The following is a 21,599-nucleotide window of genomic DNA, read 5'->3' as shown; positions in this document are numbered from 1 at the left end:
CGCGATTTTGGAACTTGGCCTAAAGTGGGGTTTGAGACCATAAGCATGTGTGCTTATTTATGTCTTATAAACATGTCCTAGAAGTTTTGTTATGTTTGGATGTCATTTGATGGTGTAACGGATGTGATTTTCTTACCGATGAGCGATTGGCTTTTGGTGATTTCAGTCACTTGAGTGTAGCTTGAGTTAAATGCGAGTTGTTAGTTTTTTCTGAGAGATTGACAACCTCTTGTAACCTCTATGCACTAGTCGAGTCAGCTTCGTCCCATGGATTGACAATTTAATCGTGGTTCTCGCTAATACTGCAATAAGATAGGATGGTGAGGTTAGACATGCATCCCAGACCCCTTGAAATCACCGTCTGCAGGTAGAACATCTCCCATCTCGTAAGATTGTATGCCTAGCTTGGTGGGCAACTCTGTGGATATGAAATTGTGAGTAGAATCACGGTCAAAGAGAATAAAGGCATCATGTTCTCTTACCTTTCCCCAAGCATGGCATAGAGGAGATCCTTTGTGGTGAGTTTCCTTCTCTTGGATTTTGACCAAGGTAGCTCTAGTAGGTTCATGGAAGGTGTTCTTTTGGGGACAAGCGCGGTACGCATGCCCTTGCTCACCACACTTGAAATAGCGGTTATCCTTGCGATAACGCTCGAGCTCTTCAGGAGAGAATTTATTTTTGCCTTTGTAAACTCCCTTCTCCTTAGATTTGTTGGAATTGCCCTTAGGAGACTTTTGGACATTGTCCTTCCCGTTAAGCTCATTGGAACCCTTGTTTTTCGTGGGCTTAGAATTTCTTTTAGCCCCTGTTTGGAAATTTATTCGAGAAGCCACCATAGTATGGTGTATAACCGTCGATATGGTGCGTGGCATTTGGGAGTTGACATACTCCGCCATTTCTTCAGTTAAGCCCGCACAAAATTGTTGCTTTTTCTCTCCAAAATCCAACTTTTTGAAGACAGTGGCTTTGAGTTGTAGGTCCCAAAACTTGTCTACATATTTATGAATGGATTCATAGAGAGAGAGAGAGATTCAAGCTTCGCCATTCGATGAGTACTTTGTCTTTGGCATCGGTAGCCAAAAACTGCTTCATAACGGAAGCTCTTAAATCTTTCCATCTTTGTGGAGCTTCACCGTTGGCCCATAGGCTAGACCACCATTGTCTGGCGGACTTTTGAAAGTGCATAGCTACATGGCGCAGCTTAGAGGACTCCGTGAAGCCCTCATCTCCAAACGCCACATCGAATTGTTGAATAAAGGCAAAGACTTTTTCCGTAGCACCAAAGGTGCCATCGTAGGTAAGGAAAGAGATGATCTTTCCTCCCTCTTTGAACTTCTTGAGCTTGGACAACCTCTTCCATGCAGCATAGGATTTTCTATGGCCTCTTCTTTTTGATGGTTCAAAAGTTGCACCATCGCTTTCTTCAGAGGATGAAGAATTTGAGGAAGATGGAGAAGAGGGTGACCTCTTTCTCGCCTTTTTCTTGCCTTGATCTTCTTTGTCTGCACCATCACTTTCTTAAGAGGAGGAGGATAAATAAGAGGGTGTCCTCTTTCTCGCCTTTTTCTTCTCTTGCTTTTTGTCATCCCTCTTTGAATTATGGTGTGGAGAAGTGTGTGATGGTCTTCTCCATTTAAGAGGTGATGAAGAGTGTTTAGCCCACGACAAGAGACTCACTTTTTTCTTGTTCCTTCGGTGGAGGCTCTTGAGTTCTCCTTTGAGAAGGAGACGCGTCATCAAGAAGCAAATTTCTAAGCCCTTCGTATGGATCCTCTTCTTCTTTCCGAATCGGAGAGAGGCCTCTTTTGGGAGTCTCACAAGGAGGCTTCCTAGGTACTCTCTCGTCATGGTGGGGGGCTTGGAGAATCCCATGAGCACGAAGATTCCGTTGCACTTCACTTTGGAGGGATGGATTGCCCATGGCTTGTTGAAGCCTAGAAACAAGGTAGTTAACAAGCATAGGGGCATCATTAGTAGCCTACTTATTAGCAAAATCAAAGTTATCAACATTAATTTCACTCTCTTTACTATTGTTAGCCATTCTAACATCTTTTAGGTGTACTTTGGCAATTCAAGCCCTAGTTGCTACTCCTATTTACCCCTTTAGAAAAAGCACTCAAGCTACTGTACACGTGGCTTGAATACCATAAATTGCAAGGAATAGAAGAGAGGGTTGTTCAACACCAAAACAACACCGTCTCGTAGGACTCCCATAGCTCTTGACGGTGATGCCCCGTTATTTGCATGAAGGCAGGCGCACTGCAAGGCTGAAAAATCCCTATTCTACTTACTCATATGCAATTAATAGTACCAACCATTTATAGCTAGCTTATGGACCTCCCTTCTTGAGCAAGAAAAGAGAAACCTTGTGCTCTGATACCAATGTAGCATTTGATGGCCCAGTAACTTGTGTGTAGCGGAAAATAGCATGAACATAGTGAGCATTTTATTAAAATAGATTCCTAATGAGAATAACAAGAGTGCTTGGATGGAGAGAGCAACAAAAATTATAACACCTAGTTAGATAGCATCTACAATACTTCAAAAGAGAGAGAAATTAAGCTATTGACAACAATTGAGGACTAGATATACATGGAGCCGGTCCCCCCTCCAAAAGGCTTTGTATTATGGTTTCTCCCATCATGAGAGACATTTTACAATACAATTCTTTGTGTTCCTTCAATACTAGCTAGTGCAATGAAGATGGAAACTTCAAGCACTAAGAGAAACACTTATAAAACACAACATCAATTCCCTCACGGTCTCAGACCCAAGACCTCACACACCTTCGAAGATGGTGAGAGCTAGCGGGGTATGAGAGTAGTTTGAGAGGAAGAAGGAGTAGTTTTACGAGAAATATGTACATCTCCTCACATAATCACTCATATTAGCATAGCTTAGCTTAGTAATTAGCATGGTAGAGGAGATGAGCATGCATTGAAGCTTGGCTCTTGGTTGGATTTGCATCACAAAGCCAAGAGTTGTTGGTGTAGGCCTCCCTTCTCACAAGCTTGGAGTAGGTGATAAGCTTTCCATTAAAGCTTGAGAAGGAGAGAGAGACAGAGAGAGAGTCTTCTTACTCCACGCATGGACTAGTGTGTATGCCATAATGCGTTGAGAAAATCAGCCGCCTCTCTCTCTCGGTCGACCCCTCTTGCTACTTGCTCAGGCTCACACCTTATTGGACCTCTCCAGGCTTTATCCAATGGAATTTCAAGAGCATAAGTGATAGCCTTCTGACATGTGTCCCCCTTTCCCCTTTTGTGAGAGCTTTAAATAATTAATTAATGCAACTAAACTCTCATTGGACCCCTTTGTCTCCTGGCCACTAGGAATCAGGCAAGCCATTGGGTTGTTGAATGCTCATTGGATCCCTTGGGAGACTTTCCAATAGTCTTCTAGAGAACTTAATTCCTATTCTTTCTTTTATTAAGTGTTTTTAATTAATTAAACTAGATTTACTCTAGCCTAATTCTCATTGGTCCACCTCCATGGCCATCCAATAGGATTTGAGTACACCTTGTGGACATATGGGCTAGGGAGCTGACATGTGTCCCTCTTTCCCCTTGTGTAAAGGAAACTTGTGTGTTTGTGTGTGTGTGTGTGTGTGTGTGTGTGTGTGTGTGTGTGTGTGTGTGTGTGTGTGTGTGTGTGTGTGTGTGTGTGTGTTTCTCTCTCATCCCCTACTTCCAAGGCTCACCCCTCCTAAGTAGAACTCTTTGAAGACTTTTTGGCACACACACTAAGCATCCAATTTTCCTAGTGATTGACCTTTGGACACAACCTTTGAATTTTGGAACCTTAGCATTTTGGATGTCTTAATGGGCTGAACCTTAGGGTCTTTTAATCCCATTGTTGCATTTTGCTCTTTTGCAGATGGCTCCTCCTTTGGATCCCTACTGTGGCCGGTCTACCAGCTTAACCAATATTCTAGCTTTTTCTCCCCTGGCACTTCCCCATATTAAATGATTAGTTTAACATGAGAAAATTATTTAGGAGAATTAGATATTAGTTATTATGACAGTAGTGACATCCTTAATGGATCCAATTGTCCTTTTGACCAAAGCACGGTTTAGTAGGAGGTTCAATGAAATCAAGAAGAGCATCTTGATTTTCCACATTGTTGTCCCTTTGACATTGTCTTGTGTAACTAGGCTATAACCAAAATAGCGTATAGACTCCATTTAGGACTCACTCGAGCATGCTAGACAAGTTATCACAACTAGGATGTATCCAAAATAGTACCTCTTTTCACTTTCCATGAAAGTAATTGGCTGACGTAACTCATCAGGAAGGTATATGTCCATGACTTGTTATCAATCTTCATCAATAAACAACCCCACCGTAATTGTTGATCGACGTTGAGAGCCTGATGTAAACATGATGAGACTAAACTTAGCCTCGCAACATGCTTTGCCTCATGATAAGCAAACTCCAACTAGAGAAATAAACTTTCCAATTGGATTGCTTGGTGCTAATGCACGAACTTAGCATATTCTTTAGCATAAGATTAATCTTTGTAATCTGTCTATCCTCTTTGGATGACTAGAAGTACTAAAATGTGATTCCCCACAGTTTACAGACAGTCCGCCAAAATGGCCGATAGACAAGGATCACAATTCTTTGCAGCAAAGATGATTAATTAACAATGTTAGGAACAACCATCTTGTTAAGTATGGAGGTTGATTTACCCCTTGTAGTTTTTTGTATTAAAAACGCACATTTGTAAGGCCCCCGTTATGAGGAGAATCCATCGTACGTGAACAAAAAAATCACTTGTCAAAAAACAAAGTTTTCATGGCCATTGTCCAAGCTGTCGACAGAACAAAAGTAAAGACTGCCACTTTTCCCAAAGAGCTGTGGACACTACACGAGGAAAGGAAGGTGATTGAAGGGTCAAGATGCTTGTATCTTGACACATTTTTCCGACTTCCTCGTGGGGGGGCCAACTTCCAAAGGGCACACAAACTGATGAGTTCAATCCAATACAACAAAGAAGCCACCTTAACAAATAAAGATGGAGCTACATTGAAGGTCAGAATAACAAAAGAATTGATCAATCAAGCTCACATATACCACCAGGCAACCACAACCTACTCAACAAAACCAAAGCAATCGACAATGATAAAATATTCATAAAGCAACAAGGGTATAAATTTACCTACAAGGACCTCATCTACACAGAGACCGAACTGCCCTTGCGACTTATTTCTCAACATCTGAAGGTTCAAAAGCAACCAAGATACATAGAGCCCAACCTACACACTATAGTGGTCATGGCTATGGGGTTATCCAAGCAACAAGTAATAAGGTGCGACCTCAACAACTACATCTTGGAAAATTTGGTAGAAGCTAACCTAAAAGCAAGCAACTGCAACAAAGCATACATGAATGCTAGACCAGTCTTGACGCGGATCGCCTATTAGGCATTGGGAATGATAGACCCGCTGATGCCTGCAGTGTCCCAGCCTTAGTACACAAAGCAAAGCATTCTATCAGAGAGGTAGGGGGCTCTTCCTCAACTTCAACCAAAAGAAGAACGAGGGGACAAATCTCTAAAGCCAAAGTCATGGATAGCAAAGCAACAAAGTTTGATATTGAACTCATCGGGGAATAAAGTCAAAAAATAGAGACATGCCATCTGAATTCCAATATATTATTGAGGAAGACGAAGAAGACAATATCACCATTCCCATGGTGAGAATCAAACGCCAACCAACTGAGAAGATACCCATAACACAGACCCAAAGATCAATGGAAGAGGTTCAGATATTGCAAGAGGAGTGGCGAAAGAAGCTGACAGAGGAAAAGAAGAAAGTGAACAATGAAGGTTCTGAAGCGAAGATGAGGAAAAGCCATTGTATTTAAAACGTCCCATAATTTTAGAAGTAAACATTCATACATCTCATTATGAGTTTAGAGATGGAATTTTGACCTCAAAATGAAATAAAAATCTTCAAAAGTCTTTAAACCAATCTAATTTTTGTAACTATTAGAATTTGATAATTTTGACTACACTGTAGCATCTAGAAAGCCCAAAAATCCTAGAAATGACTGCCCATATGCCTTGTTCTAACAGCCAGAGATGGAGTTTCGGGCCAAAAAAGGTCCCGAAATTGCCCGAACGAGTCCTGTGTTAGCACAGAACTGTTTCGGGAAGTTTCCAGATGGATTTTCACAATTTTGGCCACATGGTTGTGTCTGAAATGGCCAAAAACCCTGGAAACGACTATCCATACACGATGCCATCGCGTATGGATAGTCGTTTCTAGGGATTTTGGCCATTCGAAATGCAATCATATGGCCAAATTTGTGAAAATTCATATGGAAACCGCTCGAAAGGGTCTCACATATGGATAGTCGTTTCTAGGGTTTTCAACCATTCTGCACGCAACCATGTGGCCAAAATTGTGCAAATCCATTTGAAAACTATCCGAAAGGATCTCACGCCGGCGTGGGAACCTTTGGGGCAGTTTCAGGACCTTTTTTGGCCCGAATCCCATTTTTGAATGTCAAAACAAGGCATATGAGCAATCATTTTTAGGGTTTTGGGGTGTTTCAAACGCAACGGTGTGGTCAAAATTATCATATTCTAATAGTTGTAAAAATTTATATAACTACTTTCAAGGTTTTCGGAACATCTGAATGCCACAATCTTTTCTAGGATCTATGGGGCATTTTAAACACAATGACAAATCAGAATTATCCATTTTTATATCTCTCATATAATATTGTAATAACAAAAACTCTATGATTTGACACAAATGACCTCGCAAGGTTTTAGGTCACTTCCATGTTTCTTTCATTAAGTGTTAAAACAAAGTGCATCCATAGAATATAAAAGCGAGATCAAAGTTGTAATCTTCTATTGTTAGTTTATATTTCACTAAAAATTGAAGTAAAATATTTTTAAAATATACTTTATTGCAAATTGGATTCTAGATTGCAGTCTAAACTCTCTAGAGAGATGGGTTATAAGTAATTATGCAAGAGAATCTCTTCAATGTCAACATGCACATTAGTTAGTACGAGTAGTCTCTACTCTCCCCAGTCTACAACAGCTTTGCTCGGCCTACATCTACCTTTGAAGTGAGCGTTGGCCATGCAACTGCACTTGAACTGCCGGTTGATCCTTATAATCTATCACATGGCCCTTCTACTTCTCCCACAGAGGCATCATGGGTTGAACCTGGAGTGTCTCATGTCCTTGGCCTGTGGAGCCCACTACAATACGAGGATACCATAAGGTTTTTGTTAGGGGGGTTATTTAAGCCCTACGTTGTGTGCTTCTTTATCTGTTGTTTTTCTTTCACCTGTTCCTCCACCTCAGACCGACGTTGTTGTTGCCTACATATTGCTCCCACCTATCTGTGTTGAGCCACCTATCCATTCTATTTAGAGGAAGAGAATTTAGGCACTCCACAAGATCAAAACAGAATATCGCTCTATCATGCACATAGGAGAAGAGACGGGGTTGTTGGGCAAGGTGCAAAGGGAAATCATGAAGCGCATTGAGTCGGGGGGGGGGGGGGGGGGGGGGTGAAGAGGCTTTAACACTTGCCAGCAAGGATGAAGAGTCACAAGAATTTGTCACGTGTGTGTGTGTGTGTGTGTGTGTGTGTGTGTGTGTGTGTGTGTGTGTGTGTGTGTGTGTGAGAGAGAGAGAGAGAGAGAGAGAGAGAGAGAGAGAGAGAATCTTATCATCCATGGAGGTCACATATGACCTATGGGACCAAAAAACAAAGCATTAAGTGAAAAGTTCTTCTTTCTTCCCTAAGGCAAGAGATGACATTATAACCTTGAAATCAAGGTCAGTAGCATACTCATCTATCATAGAAGATAGATCATTGTGAGTTGCTATAGACACTACATTTACCTTTGGTCATCATGCTAGTGCATTGGCCACTTGATTGTGCTTGCCAGCAATATGAGCAATATGAAAATTAAATTGCGAAAGAAAATTTACCCCCCTCATTTGTTTGTTGGAAAGCTTGGTTTTTGTCATGAAGTACTTAAGACTTTGGTGATCCGTTTTGTAGGATGAATGGAGTCCCCAAAAGATAACGATTCCATGTGCGATCAAGGGCAAGTAGAACAACTAGTAGCTCCTTTTGTATATGCCCAACAGTCACTCATCGGAATTGAGTCTTCGACTTTTGTGTGCTATGGCATGCCCTTCTTGAAGAAAAATTTCTCCAAGGCAATCTCCAATTGGACCTCAAATGGTTTTGAGAGATCCGATAGTGTAAGCACAGGTTGAGAGGTAAGATTTTCTTTGCGCTTATCAAAAGAATTTTTCTCTTTTGCAGTCCATGTATACTTAATGTTCTTCTTTGTTAAGTCATGTAATGGTCCTGCTATTTGCGAAAATTTTTATATGAAGTATCTATAGTATGCACATATACCAAGAAATCTTTGTAGCTCATGTAGATTCCTCTGTTTAGGCAATCCTTTTATTACCTCTAACTTTGCTGGATCCAACGTATATAGTATGCACACATACCAATAAAGCTTTGTAGCTTATGTAGATTCCTTGGGTTAGGCCATCTTTTTATTACCTCTGACTTTGTTGGATCCATACGGATACCATCTTGAGAGATAATGTGACCTAAGTATTAAATCTCTTGAAGAAAAAAATCACTCATGTTAGAGGTTGATCAGTTGGTGCCAGGACACACATTTTTTCCTATGGGTGAGAGGGACATAACTATCCCAGTGTTAACGTTGACACATCCATACGGGACAGGTAGCTCTGATGATGCAGGTAAACCTGATACCTGCGAGCTACACCTAGCTCAAGCTATATCCACAAAATGCATACATAGCATGAAACTGCACAAAACCGTGCAAAAAATCTCTCTAAAAATGCTCCACATAGTCGTACATGAGCACTACATGTGCCAAATAAGCCACACTAGAAAGACTATGCAATCTGTGAGCAAAATTGATGGGAAACTGACACACACTACCTCATCGATTGATAAACTCGTCGATCAAAAACACCGTCCAAGAGCTAAGCGTGCTCGAGGGAAAAACCCGCTCCAGAATGGGCCGTCGGAGTTGAATGTGTTGTACGTGTATTGTGGAAGCCAAAAGCTGGAGAATGATTGAAGCTGAAACGTCGTGGAGAGTACATCGGAGTCGGCCCATTCTAGATGAGGGCTAGAGGAGAGCCAATGCCGCTCTCGCTCTATCATCTCTTTTTGTGTCAAGGTCAAGAAGCCAGGATGCCGAGGATGTTTGTCGGAGTCAAAACCGCTCGAAAATGAGCGCAATGGGAGGGAGGCCAATGGTAAAGCTATGCCAAAGGAGAGCCTTTCTACTCTTCGATGTCGAAGCCGAGAAAAATGTCGTCGATGCCGTCTTCAGTCATCTCGCCGAACAGAAGCGTCGATGTCGTAGCCGCCTGTGATTGAGGCCAAAGCCCGTTGAAGCCGAGAAGAACAATAAAGCCAAAAAATTGTCAAATCGGTGTCAAAACCGATGCACCAATGTCGAACCGCCTCCCACCGCCAGACGGGAGCACTTCGATGCCGATGTCGAAAAACCCTGTTCTCTCGTTGTCTCTCACTCGCTCTATGTCGCTCTCTATCTCTTGCTCTCAAGAACACATTTTTCCTGGCTTTGTTGGGCATATTTGGCTAATCAATGTGCTCGCTTCCATCCGCTCAAAGCTTTAAGCTTTTAACTGCCAAAAGCTTTCTTTCTGGGTGTGGGAAGTCACCCTTACACACAAAGATTAAAAAATAAATAAAAATCTATGTCGATATTGTCATATCCATATGACGTAGCAGTAGTTGAGCGGGAAATTCTTGAGATGAGCCAACTGAAACATCTTGGATCTTGGGGCCGGGCGGGCTGGATCTTGGCCTAGGACCTTTTGTAGCTATAAAGGTTATGAGTGAATGAGAACAAAGGAGGGAGAGTTTTTTTGGTAAATCTGTCGTGTGCACACTACAATATGACGAGCCTACAGACTTTATCGTCTGAAGAGCTCGTATATTTTCAAAGATTGATTTAAGATCTGGGTATCATCAAGTACGCATCAGGCTTGCAGATATACCCAAAACAACGTTCCGAACAAGGTTTGGACATTATGATTTTTTGGTGATGCCCTTTGGGTTAACCAATGCTCCAGCTACGTTCATGACACTCATGGATAGTGTCTTGAGACCATATTTGGAAAAGTTTGTTATCGTTTTCCTCAATGACATTCTTGTATATAGTGCCTCTGAGGAAGAGCACTTAGCACATTTGAAACAAGTGTTTCATTTGCTACGCCAAAATCAGTTATATGCCAAGGAATCCAAATGTGATTTCCTCAAGGAGGAAATTCACTACTTGGGGCATGTTATTTCGGCTGCAGGGTTACACATGGATCAATCCAAGGTGGATGCCATTCAGAGGTGGCCCTCTCCCAAAAATTTGGAAGAACTCCAGATTTTTTAAGGCTTTGCAGGTTTTTATCGTTGATTCGTTAAAAACTATGCCCATACTGCTGTTCCCATGACAGATCAGCTGAAAGCCAAGGGTAAGACCTTTCAGTGGGGATTAGAACAACAGCAAAGTTTTGAAAAACTTAAGGACACATTAGCCACAGCTCCTGTTTTGGCTATTGTGGATCCCTTAAAGCCATTCGTTTTGGAAACGGATGCTAGTAATCGTGCATTGGAGCAGTCCTTCTGCAGGAGGGAAGGCCAATTGCATTTGAAAGCAAGAAGCTGAATTCAGCACAGCAGAATTACTCTGCTTACGAACGAGAGCTCTATGCAATAGTGTCTGCGTTAAAGACATGGCGACATTATTTGTATGGTGCACAGTTCGAGATTGTGTTTGACCATGAAAGCATCAAGTGGTTTACACAACAAAGTGATTTGAAGGGTCGCAAGGCCAGGTGGGCTGAGATTCTTCAGGAGTATGATGCCAAGCTACGATATCGCAAAGGGCGGTACAATGTAGTGGCTGATGCTCTCAGCTGAATGCCAGAGATCAACTCTCTCCTTTTCACGGAATTGCGGAGTGAGTTTTTGGAATCTCTCAAAGGTAAGTGCAAGCATGATACTGCATACTCCAAGGTGTGGAGCTATGTTGGAAAGAGGGACCCTTCTCACTCCAATGTTGGTAGTGGTTTTGTTTCCTCCACACCCAGTTCTCCTCTTTCGAGTGATGAACTGCAGAGATGGAAGAATTTTTCCATAGATGATGGGTACCTACTCCACAAGGGGAGAGTGTGTGTATCGACGGACGCGGACATTCGGCGCCAAATTATTTATGAATGTCACGATAGTCCAAGTGCAGGGCACCCGAGAATTAAGAAAACTTATGCACTCGTAAGACGACAGTTTTACATACCAAGTTTGCATGGGTATGTTCAAGACTATGTCTTGCATTGCCAAAAATGTCAAGTTAATAAAGCAGAGCGCCTGAAAGCAGGAGGACTCTTACATCCTTTAGAGATTCCCAATGGTAAATGGGAAAGTATCTCCATGGATTTTAATGTGGGTTTACCAATCACTATTCGAGGACATGACTCGGTATGGGTGGTCGTAGACCGATTGACTAAACTTTGTCGATTTATTCCAACCAAGTCAACCATTAAGACTCCAGAATTAGCTAAGTTATTTGTGGACAATCTTTACAGGTTGTATGGATTTCCGAGTAACATTGTGAGTGATCGTGATCCCAAGTTTAACAGTCATTTTTGGAGGGCCGTTTTTAAACGATTGGGTACACAACTTAATTTAAGTACGGCTAATCACCCTGAAACAGATGGTCAGACGGAACTGGTCAACCAAGTGCTAGAGGATATGCTACGAGCATACGTTAGCAAGAAGCAATCAGATTGGGAAGATTATCTTCCTATTCTTGAGTTTGCATATAATAGTGCTAAGCATGTTACAACTGGTTTTAGTCTATTCATGCTTATGTATGGTTTTCAACCTAGATCACCAGTGACGGTGGGGTTGGCAACTGAGAAGCTCCAACAGGTCAAGGAGTTTCTCCAAGATTATATGGAAATGCTGAGACTTGCTCGTCAAAATGTTCGACAAGCACAGGATCGGTATAAGAAGTATGCTGATGAGAAACGTCGGCAAGTTACCCTCACGGAAGGAGAAGAGGTATTTTTGTGTGTGCCAGAGCATTCAGAAAGTCTGAAGACTGGACCTACACCCAAATTATCTCCACGTTATTGTGGGCCATTCAAGATACTCAAGCGAGTTGGTGATAGGGCCTACAAACTTGAGTTACCTGCGCACTCTCGTGTCCATCCGGTATTTCATGTAAGTCGTTTACTAAACGCTTGCATGGGGACGACAATGTTATCGGCCAACAGATATTGGTTGATTTCATTGAACCTCCCATTCAACCGCATGAACCTGAACGCATTTTAGATTTTCATGAACTACGTACTCATCAGCATGTACGTAGTCAAGCTTTAGTCAAGTGGAAAGATCGACCTGAGGAAGGTGCCACTTGGGAAAACATTAGTGTTCTTAAGAAGAAATTTTCCACTTTTGTTTTCGAGGAAGAAAACGCTTCTCCAAGGGGGGAGTAATGTCAGGCCAAGGGCCAAACCAATGGGGTCACGGACTCGGCCAGGGGCCGGCTGCCAGTGGGAACGGGTTCAAGCAGGCTGGAAGCCTATAAAAGGGAGGTTGGGCGGATGGACCGGGTCTGGCAGTCCATTGGTTTGAGAGCAGCATTCATAATTGAACAGGAAACATTTGAGCATGTAGTTGATGGAAGACAGCCACCTGCACTCAGTAGCATCTAACTCTTCCGGACGCATGGTTTCTATAGTTCTTCTTCAGTCGAAAGGCAACCCTTATGAGGTACTTCTTGATTCTGGCAGTTCAATTTCAACCATCAGGTCACACATAGTTCACAAATTAGGACTTCTTACTAGCTCCGCTTCTCAGATATCTATACTCTTTGGTGATAGACAACAAATTCATTATAGTCGCACAGAAGCTCTTCTCTCTTTTTCCTTGGGACCCTCTTCTTTTCAGCATAAATTCTACGTCCTTCCTGACCAACTGTTTCCCATCACCATAGGCTGTGATTGGTTGGTGAAGCATCATGCCAACTTAGATTTTGCTTCAAAAAGTCTCATCTTACCCAATGCTGATGGCATCCCTTTCCAGAAATCTTTTACCATTGCCACACAAACCATCAACACTCAACTTGCTTCAGATTTAGAAACACGCACACAATCCCTTCGCTTGCTCCTATCGCAATTCCCAACCCTTTTTAAACCACAAACCTCTCATTCAGCTGTGACTTTTCCTATCCAGCATTCTATCCCCACACGAGACCATAGTCCAATCAAAATGGCTCGACGACGACGGTCTCCCAAAGAGATCACTATCATCAATGAGGCCGTGCAAGATATGTTGGCCAAAGGTGTTATCCAACCCTCCCATAGGCCTAGTGCATGGTGTTCAGAACCCCAGTTAGTAAAGAAGGATGACGGCAAATATCGTTTCTGTATCGATTTTCGACCGCTCAATGCAATCACACGCCATGATGTTTACCCTCTACCTCAGCTAGATGAACTTTTGGACCAGTTGGGGGAATCTAATTTTGTCACTTCCCTTGATCTAGCTTCAGGATATTGGCAGGTGCGTTTGAATCCACAGGATGCGCATAAAACAGTATTCAGAACCCCCAATGGTCTCTATGAATTCAAATGGATGCCTTTCGGTCTCACAAATGCAGGTAGCACTTTCCAACGAATGGCTAACACTATCTTTGCAGATCTGATTCTAAAGAAAGTCCTCGTTGTCCACCTCGACGACATTCTCATTCATACAAAAACATGGGAAGAACACTTGACAGTTTTGAAAGAAGTTCTCACCCGCATCAGCAAGTACAACCTCACCCTTCAATTCAAGAAATGTAGGTGGGGTGCAACACAACTAAAGTTTCTGGGGTTTCTAATCTCAGCAAATGGCATACAAATAGATCCAGTCCAGGTGGCTGCAATCCAGAATTTCCCACAACCTTCAGGAGTAAAATCACTACAGAGCTTTTTGGGTTTGGTAAATTTCAGTCTGCGCTTCGTCCCCAATCTCACAGAGGTCCCCAATCCATTGAGATTACTGTTTAAAAAAGATGCTAAATTTATATGGAATGACGATTGTAAGCAGAGTTTTCAGCACTTGAAGTTGCTGATACAAGAGGCAGTCTCACTCATGTTTCGAGATTTCTCCAAGTCTTTTCTATTACAAATTGATGAATCTAACAATGGCATTGGGGCAGTCCTACTCCAGCAAGATATCAATCACCAATGGCGTCCAATTTGCTTCATCAGCCGGGGTTTGACAAAATCTGAAAGAAACTACTCCACAACTGAAAAGGAGTTGCTCGCAATTGTTTGGGCTTTCCACAAACTACATCCATATCTCCATGGCTCTCAGGTAACCATCACTACTGATCACCAGCCCCTCGTTGGCATGTTCAAAAAAGCTCATCCTCCTGGCCGTTTGTTGTGCTGGATTCTTGCTCTACAAGAATACTCTTTTACAATCCAATATTGTAAAGGTTCAGACAATGTCACAGCTGATTGCTTGTCTCGCACTCCAAACCCCCAAATTCAGCACACACAACTTGATCTCTCACATCTCGCCATAGAGCCCCCTCTTGACATCTCCAAAATCACACAGCTCCAACATTCTGACCCACATATCCAACCACTTATTCACAAACTTCGATCCCATTCTGAACCTGCCCTACATCAACACTTCTTCCTCAAAGACAACACACTCTATTGGACTCACCCACATTACCCAAGCCGCATCTACCTCCCTACAGCCCTCCAACACCAATTCATTACATATTTCCATGCTCATCCTCTCTTTGGCCATCTAGGGTTTCATAAAGTCCTAGCTAATATGCGTCACCGCTACTATTGGCCAAATATGCGACAAACAATTTCACAAACACTCATGGAGTGCACACAATGCCAAAGTTTCAAGACTCCTCCAGACAGGCTAGGACACCTAACTCCTATTCATGCAAATAACCCCTTTGACCTAATCGGTTGGGATATCATGGGCCCTTTCCCACAATCAATCTCTGGAAATCGGTACATCATTGTTCTAACAGAATATGTGACCCGATGGTGTGAGGCCAAAGCTGTCCCCAACATGACCGCGCACACATTCACCAATTTCCTCTTAGAAGTGATCCTTAGACACACTTGCCCAAAATCTATTCTCTCTGACCAAGGTAGCCAATTCAAAAGCGAAGTTCTGAAAATCCTTACAAAATGTCTCGGAGTTCAGCAGGTTTTTGCCTCACCGTATCACCCACAAACAAATGGTCTCACAGAGCGGATGAACAAAACACTCAAACAGATGCTCACAGCCTATGTTGACCCTCTCCATCAGAACTGGGATCTAATCCTCCCTTATGCTCTACATGCCTACAACACTGTCGTCCAAGCATCCACAAAGGTGAGCCCATTTCGGGCACTATATGGAAGAGATCCTGTTTTTCCTCCAGATCTTCATTCTGTACAGATTACTCCTACCACCAAAGATGCCCAAGATTGGTACAGATATCTCACAAAAATACATCCTTTTCTTCGCCAGGCTCTACACACAAATTTACAGCTGGCTCAGCAACGCCAGAAACGGTATTGTGATACCAATCGAAAACATCTCTCCCATGCTAAAGGTACACAAGTTAGTCTATACTTTCCACTCCGACGACCAGGACTCAGTGAATCTTTGATGCATCGATGGCTAGGCCCATACGCCATTGTCAAACGCATTAAAACCAATACATATGTGATTCGCAGAAACTCCAATGGTGCAGTAACCACAGCCCACATTACCCGCATAAAGCCATTTTTTACCCCTCTTCTACCTACCACTTCTTTCACACAAACTGCTGCTTCTACTCCAACATCCTGCAACACTAGAGCCGATGCGGAATCCCTCTTGTGCCAAAATGATGCTGTTGTCTCCTAGGCAATCGTTCACATGATTGATTCGCCTGTGTAATTTCTTCCCCCTCGGTTTTCCTTTTTTTTTAAAGGGGGAGGTGTCATATCCATATGATGTAGCAGTAGTTGAGCGGGAACTTCTTGAGATGAGCCAACTGAAAACATCTTGGATCTTGGGGGCGGGCAGGCTGGATCTTGGCCTAGGACCTTTTGTAGCTATAAAGGTTATGAGTGAATGAGAACAAAGGAGGGAGAGTTTTTCTGGTAAATCTGTCGTGTGCACACTACAATATGACGAGCCTACAGACTTTGTCGTCTGAAGAGCGAGGCCAAGTTGGAGGGTAGTGGGAGTGGCGTCGGCCCTTGCTGCTGCTTGCCAGCGCCACCTCAATCTCCACGCAGCTCCCGGTTTTGCCGACCTGGTCGACTTAACATGCTCTTGCTTCTCTGCCCAAACATGCTCCCGGTTCTTGCCTGCAATTGAGTGAGTGAGTGTGTGTGTGTGTGTGCGCGCGCGCGCAACCACCACCACACCAAAAGGCTCTTCCTTTGGCTTGCAATTGACCTACTACTCGAATTGTCTACAGAGCTATACCCAATTTGCTTCCCTTTGCCTTGCTCGGTGCTGTCGAGTTGCTGCCCGCTACCTGCTCTGTCTCACTCTCACTGCCGGTGTCTCATTGCAAGCCTTAATGGCTCACAAATTTGCTTTTCAAATCCCGACTTCACTGCCTGCAGCAGCCTGCAGTTTGACTTGCTTGGCCATCTTTCTGAGTGTGTGTGTGTGTGTGTGTGTGTGTGTGTGTGTGTGTGTGTTCAACACACAGGCTGTGCTTGCTGCCTAAGCCCTGCTGCTTGTACTCAAAGCTCCAAATGCTTGATTCCCTGCTTCCTTGCTCTCAGCTCTGTTAACTCTTTGTCTGCAGAGCTTCCAAAATCTCTCAATCCCTTGCTCGACTGGGGTCCCTACGCACACGGAATAGCCGAGATCTCGCCCAATCTCCTTCGGGTGCTATCCGAGGAGCTTTGTTCCAATGCCGTCAAGCCGGATCCACCACTACCGAGCTCACATTGAACTCCAAGCTCCACCATAGCCGGCAAGCTCTGTTGCTTCTGAATTTATGATCGAGAAGCAGTCACGCGCGGTTTGGCGTCGTACCTCTGATACCACTTGTGAGTGCACGGATGGATGCGTGTGTGGTGCGTGCGGGGAAGGGGAAGAGCACGAGAGTGTGGGTGGAGTAACCTCAAGAAGTATATGAGTGAGGAGCTCGTTATTCTTTATATACAAAGAATAAGGGTATGTACACACAGCGGACGATCGAACATCGGACGTCCGGCCCCTGGCAAAGGCGCAACGACTTTACCCCAACACAACACACATACAATATTTGTCGTCTTTCTTTTGCACTAATAGGATGGGTGAACAAAAGGGAGAGGAACTAGGCCTCACCATCCCCTTGTCTACCAGTTCATGCATTTGCCTCATAATCTCCTCTTGTTGAGCTTGAGAAACTCTATAAGGAGGCTTATTAGGCGGTGAGCTCCTAGATAGAAGCTCTATATTATGGTCATCGTCCCCTTGTTTTGAGGGAACTCTCAAGGGATGTAATCGATAAAAACATCTTGGAATCCATTTAGGAAATTAGACAACTCTAATTCTTCTTGATTCCTACCATTTCCATTGGATAAAACATTAGAACATTTATGCTTTGACAAAAAGCATATACCTGAAAACTGAGCTTTTTATTGACTTATCAAAAGCAAGGGAATTTACAAGAGGTACAGTATGACCCAACTCATTAGCATCTATATACATGTTCTTCCCTGTATAGGTGAAATAAATTCTTCTTTCAAGGAACTTCATATTGGCAGCCATGAGATTGAACCATGGTGCCCCTAGGATAACATCCTCATGTTCGAGAGGGGAGATGAAAAAGTCCTCTTTGTTGACGTAGCTTTGGACATGAAGCCTCAAATTTCCGAATCTAGAGAGTAACGGAGTCTTGTTGTCTCTTGAAAGCTCCATCGACAATCACAGTGTCTCCAATGTCAAAAGCTTGTATGCCCAGCTAAGTGGCCAACTCCGTTGATATGAAGTTGTGAGTAGAGCCAGGGTCAAAAAGGATAAAGGCATCATACTCCCTCACCTTTCCCCAAGCATAGGAGAGGGACATTCCTTTGCAATGAGTATCCTCTTTTGGAGCTTCGACTATGGAAGCTCTAGGAGTCTCGTTGTGTGCATTTCTTTTGGGGCAAGAACGATAGCCATGTCCTTGCTCCCCACGCTTGAAACATTTATGGTCTTTGTGAAAAGCTTCTAACTCTTCAAGAGAGTTTATTTTTACCTTTATAAACTCGTTTCTCCTTGGTCTTGTTGTTGTTGTTGTTTCTAGAATTTCCTTGGGAATAATTTTGAACACTTTTCTTCCCTCTAGGTTCATTTTGGTCTTTGGTTTCCATGGGCTTAAAATTCCCTTTTGCCCATTGTTGGAAACTGATTTGTGAAGCGACCATAGTATGGTGTATCACTTCAGTGATGATCCTAGGCCTTTGAGAGTTACCATACTCGGCCATATCTTCAGGTAGTCCCGCACAAAATTGTTGTTTTTGTTCGGTGAAGTTTATCTTTTGGTAGACAGTAGCTTTGAGATGTAAATCTCGAAACTTGTCCACATACTTGTGGATAGACTCATTGGGAGTTAGCTTCAAACTTTGCCATTCAGTAAGCACTTTGGCTTTGGTCTCGCTTGCAAGAAATTGCTCATTATGAAAACTCATAGAGTTTTCCATGTCTTGGAAGTTTTGCCATTACCTTGTAGACAAGCCCACCTTTGTCGGGCAGACTTTTGATAATGAATAGCCACATGATGTAGCTTGGAAGACTCCGTAAAGCCCTCATCTCCAAAGGCCACATCAAATTGTTGGATGAAGGCCAAAACTTTGTCCGTAGCACCAAAGGTGCCATCATAGGTGAGAAAAGAGATGCTCTTTCCTCCCTCCTTGAACTTCTTAAGCTTGTAGGATCTTTTCCAAGCAGGATAGGATTTGCGATGTCCTCCCCTCTTATATTCTCTAGTAGAAAAACCGTTGCTTTCATTGAAAGAAGAGGAAGATGATGAAGATGGAGAAGAGGGTGACCTCTTTCTCGCCTTTTTCTTCTTTTGATTCCTCTATTCCCTCTCAAAATGACTAGGGGAAGGACTATATGATGATCTTTTCCTCTTGGAAGGAGTTGGGGATCGTCGAGACCGCCGTCTTTGTGGAGCCACATCCTCCAAAAAATTGGAGATTCACTTCTTTCTCTTTCATAGGGTTTTTCTTCTGCTTGTGTCATCGAAGAGAGTCTTCTTTTGGGAGTCTCATTACGTAGCTTCCTAAGCTCTCTCTCGTCATAGGGGGTTTGAAGAATCCCATGGGTACGAAGTTGTTGGGCAACTTCGGCTTGTAAAGCGGGGTTGCCCATAGCTTGTTTTCAACCTAGTGACAAGATAGTTCACAAACATGGGGGCATCATTAGTAGCACCTTCATGTGCAAAATCAAAGTCGTTCATATTCATTCTACTCTCTTTATTATTGTCAGCCATGCTAACTAAACTTATGTATATGCTACTTTATGGTTTGCCAACTCAAAACTTTAGTTGCTACTCTTCTTTACTTTTGAAAATTAGCTCTTAAGCAGCCACACCCATGGTTTAGAGACTATTGATTGCAAAGAGTAGTGGAGAGGGTTTAACATTGCTCGATTGATTATGGTTCCTGTTGAGTTTGCTAGTAGCTCAATAATGGTTAAGCCAAAGGCAAGCCCAAAAAGACCCCATTATTAAGTCTATAGTTCCCAACATTGTACCTTGAACTGAGTTCTTTTCAATCGGGATAATAAATCCCTATCCCACTTAACCTTTGCAATGAACAAGTCCAACCTTTCATGGACAACTTAAGAACCTCACTTCATAAGCAAGAAAAGAGAAACCAATAGCTCTGATACCAATGTAACGGAATATGGCTATAACATTGATTGAAGGGGAATTAAAGTAACAATAATGAGCATTTCCTTTAGAGAATTCTTAAAGAGCATAAGGAGAGCACTTGATTAAAGGTAGCAAAATGAACATTATACCTAGTTAGCTTGGCATGAACAATACTTGTAAAAGAGAGAGAGTATTAGAAAAATTGACAACAATTGAGGACCAGATTTACTTGGAGCCGGTTCCCCCCTCCAAAAGGCTTTTGTATTATAGATTCTCCCATGAAGAGAGACTTGGTACATTACATGCTTTATATTCCTTGAGACCTTGTTGATGTAATGAAGATGGTAAGCTTCATGCACCAAAATTATGCCCTTAACTAACTTGCAAAAACATTAACTTGTCCTCGACCTCAATCCCAAGACCTCAAACACCTTCAAAGGTGGAGAGAGCTAGCAGGGAGTGAGGGAAGGGAAGAGAAAGAAGAAGTAGCATACGAGAAAGAAGTACTTTCCTCACCATAGATTTCTTAGCTTAGCTTAGTAATATAGATGGTAGAGAAGATGAGCATGCCATTGAAGCTTGGCTCTTGGTTTGATTTGCATTCCATAGCCAAGGCCCAAGAGGTGTTGGGGTAGGCTCTCTACTTCTCAAGCTTGGAAAAGGAGATGGAGTTCTTGCTCAACACAATGAGAGAATATGTGAGTGTGTTTGTGTGTGTGTGTGTGTGTGTGTGTGAGCAAAAAGCAAGTCCTCTCCTAGCCTTCGTCGAGCCCTCTTACTCCCTACTCTTGCTTGTCCCTCATTAGCTCATGCCATGCTTAGCCAATCAAGGGCCTTGTGCATAAGTAGCAAAAGAGGTAGGATTTGGACAAGTGTCCTCCTTTCCCTTTGAGAGAGAGGGCTTGAATAATATTGGATAATTATTTAATTAAATTAAATTCTCATTGGACGTGTCTAAAGGTCATCCAATAGGCTTTAGGCACATTATGAGGACAACCTTGCTTGGGACTTGTTGACACGTGTCCTATATGCCTCTTGTGGAAGGGGTGACTCTTGAGAGGGTGCACATGTGCTCTCTCCTCCCCTACTTCTTGGGCTTGCTCCCTCCTTTGTAGGCACCTCAAGCATCAAGCACCTCGAGCACCTTAGTCATGAAGCACGACAAGTACCTCAAACACCTTAGTCAACTCAAGCACCTCAAACACCTTAGTCAGCTCAAGCGCCTCAAGCACATGCCTATCTTGTCTAAAGTCTAAAGTACCCAAAGGTCCTAGGTCTAAAGACTTTTAACACTGACCTTTGGAGGTCTTTAATGAAGCTAACCCTAAGGTCTTTGAAGTTCCATTACCTTGCTCTTTGGTAGACCGAGGGTAGACCATCTCCCTTTTGGACCTTTCACGAGATAGGTTTAAAAGCACATATTTATATTCTAACTCTTGTTCCCATTTATTTTCCCACATTAAATGATCAATTCAATATGAGAAAATTATTTGGGATAGCTAGATATTAGATTTTATGACACGACACTAGAATATGCAGTATGTGGACAACGAAAGACATGAGGCAATTTAAATTCTTAAAGTTTGTAATCTGTATTTTGAACTTAAGTACCAAATTTGAACCACTATTTTGGACAAGCTATGACTTGTAGGATAATAATATAACAACTGAGAACA

This window comes from Adiantum capillus-veneris, chromosome 4 (assembly GCF_014529385.1).
Source record: "Adiantum capillus-veneris isolate H3 chromosome 4, ASM1452938v2, whole genome shotgun sequence".
Taxonomy (NCBI): Eukaryota; Viridiplantae; Streptophyta; class Polypodiopsida; order Polypodiales; family Pteridaceae; genus Adiantum; species Adiantum capillus-veneris.
Note: the sequence above shows the minus strand (reverse complement) of the source record.